We start from the raw sequence: 6,209 nt of genomic DNA on the forward strand, positions 1-6,209 counted from the left end.
ACCTCTCTTTGGGAGAGGAGAATTGTATTCAATTCTGGGGACCCCATTTTTAAAGTGATATAAATTAAGCAAAGCAAAAATCAGAGGACATGACTGGGACCAAAAGACAAAAAAATCAGACTAGAGTTTATTATGACCAAGAACTTTTTAAATACATTATTAAATTCATAGCAGCTATTTGTCATATGACATGCTCTCAATAGATAGAGGTGACATCCAGAAAAAAATGTAGTCAAGTCAGATCTTAGAATCTTTCTCCTTTTCTTCTTAATAAAATAGGCAAAATAAGTTAAAGCCAACAAAATAGATGTTTCACAAAGTTGTTTTGTAAGTCCCAAAGAACACTTCATATTTTTAGTAGATATGGCAGACACACATTATCCAACCCCAACACCACATTCAAGCTGAATTGCCTCAATTTAGAGTTGGAAAAACTGACACAGATTATCATTTGCAGTACACTTCTTTTGCAAACCATGTAAATAGGGGTACACAGAGGTTACATGATGTATTAGTTTACTATGGCTGCCATAACAAAATACCAGTGAATGGGTGGCTTAAACAACAGGAATTTATTTCTCACAGTTCTGGAGGCTGGAAGTACAAGATCGAGATGTCAGCAGGTTTGGGTTCTCCTGAGACCCCTCTCCTTGGCTTGAAAATGTCCATCTCCTCTCTGTATCCTCAAACGACCTTTTTCCTGTGTGAGCACAGACCTGGTCTCTCTTCTTATGAGGACAACACTTATATTGCTTTGTAGCCCCACCCTATGACCTCATTTAACCTTAATTACCTCCTTAAAGGCCCTTTCTCCAAATACAGTAACATTGGGAGTTAGGGTTTCAACAAGTGAATTTTGGGAGAACACGATTCAGTCCATTACACATGATTTCCCCAAAATTATACCTATTCAGGATTAGTGTCATCAATGATCCTCCCCACTACCTTGATAGAAATAGATGTGGCAGATATTTATTATATACCTCACCCACATCACCCTTTAACTGCAAATGATCCTACCCAGAGTGTTGGCCCTCCATAGCCTTGTTTATATTATACAAAGCCCCTACCTCTCTGACCATAGCTTTTTAGACAAGGAGTAGACACCTGAAACAATTGGGGCCAATCAGGCTCTTTAAGAATTTAAAACTGGGACTCAAGCTTCCAATTGGGTGTCTGAATAGTCTTGATGCACAGGTAAGAGCTCATGCTGTCACAATGAGGTGGCCATCTTTACTTATGTTCAAGAAGCTGAAAAAGCTAATCTGCAAAAAGAGAGAGAGAAAGGAGTAAAGCACTGAGAGTGAACTGTGGGGCCACAGAGGAACTACACCTAAGATAATAGAGCTCTGGTTTCTGACAACTTCCAAGGTCCTGGCTCCAATCCCTTGTTATTCCCACATGTATGTCCTGTACTTGTTTTCTATGATACACTAGAAGCAGCTACAGGTAGTTATATGTGTGTATTCTGGACCAAGACAACTTGGATTTAAGTCTTAGTTGTAATACCTATCAGCTGTGTGACCTAAGAAAGTTACTTAATCACTCTGTGTCATCATTTCTTTCTCTTCCAAATGTAGATAAGAACAGTTTTTAATGTGGAGTTGTTTTGAGGATAACATAAATTAATGTGTTTGAAGCACTCAGCCCAGTGCTGAGCTCATAGTAAGCACTCTATATGTGTTAACAGGTAAATACTGTAACACCCTAAAAAGTTATTTCCATGAACATTATGTGTTAGTCCATTTGTTTCTTATAACAAAATACCTGGAACTGGGTGATTTATAAGAAAACTAAATTTATTGCTTACAGTTTCAGAGGCTGGGAAGTCCAAAGTCCAGGAAACTCATCAGGTGAGGGTCTTGGTGGTGGCAACAGTGACCCAGGGTCTCACATGGCAGAGAATGGTGGAGCAGAGAGAAAAACTCTTCATGTGCTTTCCTTTTAAAGCCCTCAGAACCATGCCCCTGACCACTATTATTAATCCATTCACTATGATATGGTCCTACAATCTAATCACCTTTTCAAGGTCCCACCTTTCAATTACCATAAGATTTCTCACTCTCAATAGTTACAGAGGGGATTAAGTTTGGGGGAGACATATAACCCAAGGCATTCTACCCCTGGCCTCCCAAAACTCATGTCCTTTTTACATACAAATACATTTATTTCATACACAAAGTCCTAACTGCTTCAACTCAAAAGTCCAAAGCTCAAAGTCCCATCTATGAAATCTAAACAAGTTATCTACTTCCAAGATACAATAGTAGGATAAGCGTAGAATATATATTCCCATTCAAAAAGGGAGAAAGAGGCCAAAAGAAAGAGCTAACAGGACCCAAACAAGTTCAAAACCCAGCAGGGAAGGTATTAAATCTCAAAGCTGGCGAATCATGTACCTTGACTCCATGTTTGATATCCTCTGTATGCTGCTGTGGTGGGGGGGGGGGGGCGGTTGGGACACCAAGTCCCTGGGCACCTCCACTGCTATGGCTTGTCTGGTCTGAAGTCATGTTTCAGGTCTCACAGGCTGGCACTGCATGCTGCTAGCTCCACAATTCTGGGGTCACCATGGTAGTCCCACTCCCACGATTCCACTAGGCACGGCCTTGGTGGAGTTTTACTGCTGCACCTTCAACTCCACATTTCCTTTTGGCATTGTTCTAGCAAAGGCTCTATGTGGTGAATCCACCCCTGCTACAGATATTTTTCTAGGCACCCATTATTTTCCATACCACACCTGGGGCCAATTTAGCCTGGCTGGAGCAGCCAAAACCACCAGGGTGCTTGTGCTGGAAGCAGCTTCCCAAGGTGGCCTTGGGCAGCAAGCCCAAACCCATGGGCCTCCAAGATCTCTAAAATGCCTTCAGGGCCTTTCTCCCATTGTCCTGGCTATTAGCACCTGGCTGCCTCATTGCCATGCTAAAGTCTTTACCAACCAGTCCGACCTCTTGATGCACCACTGGATTTTTCTCTGAAAATGCTCTTTTCTCTACCACATAGCCTGGCTGCAAATCTTCTAAATCTTTATTCTCTTCTTCCCTTTTAAATTCTGGCTTTATGTTGTGCCTTTGCTGCCATAACTCAGTGTAGGCTATTACAAGTAGCCATGCAACTTCCTTAATGTTTTGCTGCTTAGAAATTTCTTCTGCCAAATACTCTGGGTCAGCACCTTTAAGTTTCACATTCCATAAAATTTGGGGGCATGAACAGAACGCAGCCAAGTTCCTTGTCAGTTCATAGCAAGGGTGATCTTTGCCCTGGGTTCCAATAAGCCCCTTCTTATTTACATCTGAGATCTTCTCAGAATAGCCTTAGCATTCTGGTCACCACCATTTAACCAGTCTCTAAAACCTACCCAAATTTCCCTTGTTTTCTTGTCTTCTAAACTCCCACCAGCAGCTGGCTTTTTCTAGCCTGCTCCTCCAAACTTCCACCCTCTCCTCCATACCCAGTTCCAAAGCTACATTTTCAAGTATTTGTTATAAGCAACACCCCACTTCTCTGGTACCAGTTTTCTACATTATTCCATTCCATAATTCCAGCTGATTATAACAAAATAGCTGGAACTGGGTGATTTATAAAGAAAACAAAATTTATTGCTTACAGTTTCAGAGGCTAGGAAGTCCAAAGTCTAGGGAACACATCTGGTGAACGTCTTGGTGATGGCAACAGTGATCCAGGGATCTCACATGGCCGAGAATGGTGGAGCAGAGAAAGAAAAACTTTTCATGTGCTTTCCTTTTAAAACCCTCAGAGCTGTGCCTCTGACCACTATTATTAATCCATTCACTATGGCATGGTCCTACAATTTAATCTCCTCTTCAAGGCCCAACCTTTCTCACTCCCAATAGTTACAGTGGGGATTAAGTTTGGGGGACATTCAACCCAAGGCAGCTGTCAGATCTGAGATACTAACCAAGTCTAATTTCTTCAGCAGTTTCATCAGAAACACCTTTGAACCATACCAAACTTTAAACACCTACATGGACTAATCAATAAAGAGATTCTGGAATGGGGCTAGTCTGAAAACATTGACATAATCATCATAACCTAACTCATCTAGAATGGATAAATGTAAAGAGGGTAAGACAACTATTATATAAAAAGCTCTTGGTGATAGAGGCAGTGCTAAGAGACAGAGGGGACTGAAGTTATATTTCATTGATGCCTTGCAAATTTATACTACCATGAGACAGCAGCTGACTGATTATGTCCATGTGACAGGAAAATATATTTGAAATAGTAACCAAAATTTCCTTCAAATATTTTTTCCCCTTGACTCTCCCCCTATTTCCATTTGAGCCAGCTAAGATGTTCTGCACTTATGGCCTTTGAGATGAGATGCGACCACAGAAAGTAGAAAAGGAGACAGAGTGAGGGAGAAAAAGAAGAAAAAATAAGTAGTCTCTTCCTGGCTTTTGAGCATTAAACATAAAGATTCTCAGACAGATCTACAGAATTTGTGGGTCCCAGTGGAAAATGAAAATGTGAAGTTCCTGTTCAAAACTGATTAAGAATGTCAAAATGGCAACAGCAGAGCATTAAACCAAGCACCGGGCCCTTCTGAATACAGGGCCCTGTACAATTGCACGGGACACAAACCCATGAAGCCAGCCCTGCTCTCACAAAGGAGTCATGGAATAAGCAAATGATTTAGAAGAAAATACCATGAACAAGAGCATTGCCCAGAAGAAAATAGATTCCTCACAGGAATGTGGTAAGAAAGAGAGAAGAATGGGGTCCTGGAATCAGGGAATAGGAGGCGGTGGGGCAGACCTGAAGGTGTAGGGAGAGAGTTCTTGTCCAAAGAGTGCCCAGCATCCATTCAATCAAGTGCTACTCGAACCCAGCTGTCCTGCCCTTTGGCATCAGGGAAGAATGTCTCTTCAAAAGTAGCCTGCATTTTGCCCAGTGACTGTCTAGCACAACTGATGACCACCTGTATTTTTAGACTTTGCTTGTTTCCTCTGGCCACCACAGATGGCCAAACTCCCTTGTATTATCACAGCACAATTATAAGTCATAAAAAAGAAGACACCAAGCACGATGCTAGAGGTAAGGTAAAAGGATAATCCCCAATATCCTGATTTGGTGGGACTGAATAAATCTACTCAAAATTCTCTCTGAAACAGGACAGTGGTGAAGTTCATTCTCTTTACACCAGCAGGAACAATCATAAATGGTTGTTGACTCTACATCAAGTTTTCAAGCTAACTGCAAATCTAGGAAGAGTCAGAATAAAAGACAAGATGTTGCCATGATGGCATTATGCACCACTCAAGGAGTCAATTCAGTCTTTAATTGTGTAGAAGCACTGTGGATCCCACACTTACTAATTATAGGTAGTCATCACTGTCGGGAGCATCACAAATATAAAGCATAGCAACCCATGTGATTTTACACCATAATGAGCAACAATTAATGTACTAAATCAAAATTGTAAAACAGTTTTATTGTAACTAAATAATGTAGCCTATGCTTTAATAGGTACCTTTAATAGGTACCTTTTGAAAAAAGATGAAACACACAAATGAATTAATTACCAAACATCACTTTCTGATATTTCAACCACGTTGATGGTTCTCTTCCACAAGAAGGAAAGTGTAGTGTTCTATAGTCTTTTCATCCATTTGTTACATTTTAAAGGATTTGTGTGTGTGTGTTTACTGGATCTTAGTGCAAACATTTTTCTCTTTATTTAAACTGATTCATCATCTCTTCTTATGTGTTAATTTACCCCAGTTTAAACACCATGCTATGGAAAGAAAACCACTTTACTGACTATCATGGCAATTTGCTGAGCAGGCTATTAAAACATGGTTATCATGAAGGCTCGTTCCAATTTTCTGAATAGAAATTGGTAGGCATAGGAGATTTTACCCACTAAGCCAATTTCATGCTGTCTAGTTCTTGGTTTAAAATGTTACAGATTTCAGCATACCACTTCTGTTCCCAGCAAAGATAGAATAACAGAGATCGGATTTCCCTTCCCATCAGAATCAATTAAAAAAATGCAAAATATATATAATAATGCTTTTCAAGACAGTAGACATCAGACAAAGAAGAACAGTGATCTCTGAGGGACAGGAAACAAATAAGGCAAGTCTTATAGAAAGAGGAAAATTTGGACAGAGAGATACACAAGGAAAACACAACGTAATGACAAAGGAGAGATTGCAGTGATGCAAGCCAAGGGACATCAAGGA

Source organism: Cynocephalus volans, chromosome 3 (assembly GCF_027409185.1).
Source record: "Cynocephalus volans isolate mCynVol1 chromosome 3, mCynVol1.pri, whole genome shotgun sequence".
Lineage (NCBI taxonomy): Eukaryota > Metazoa > Chordata > Mammalia > Dermoptera > Cynocephalidae > Cynocephalus > Cynocephalus volans.